Here is a 552-nt window from a genome sequence, read left to right on the forward strand (position 1 = left end):
GCACCGGCCAATGGCAACGTTCCCAGGGTTAGACGGGGGTGGAGCGTACGAACGGGGTGAACATATTCGGTCGTCGGGACGCGTCTGCTAGTCCCATCCAGACCACGCCTACATATTTCAGGTTCGACACATGTGCCCGGGATCGTCGTCGTCGTCGTCGTAGCCGTCCTCGTCGACTCTTTCCTCTTCTGCCCTCTCTCCACGTTGCGCAACGCGTTCCGCAGGATCCCGTTACCCCGTTAGCCCGAGATCTAAAGGGAATGGGGGTGATGGCGGGCCCGAGCGGGGCTGTAATTCAGCCTGACAAACGATCTTGAATATTTTTAACGCCCGCGCCAGCCTCGACTCCTTTTTTTATGGTCGATCTCCTGGATATTGGACGTTCGGCAGACTCGTCGAATCCGCTGATGGACCTCCACCGTACCCGATTATCCCGCCAATGATCATTCGCCCCGACTTTTCGAGCATTCCCTCCAGCATTTTCTATTCGAGAGAAATCTTTTCTCCGATCTTTCTTTTCGTCTTTAATGTTTATAAGGTTGCATATAGATT

Source organism: Bombus impatiens, unplaced genomic scaffold (genome assembly GCF_000188095.3).
Source record: "Bombus impatiens unplaced genomic scaffold, BIMP_2.2 scf_0091, whole genome shotgun sequence".
Taxonomy (NCBI): domain Eukaryota; kingdom Metazoa; phylum Arthropoda; class Insecta; order Hymenoptera; family Apidae; genus Bombus; species Bombus impatiens.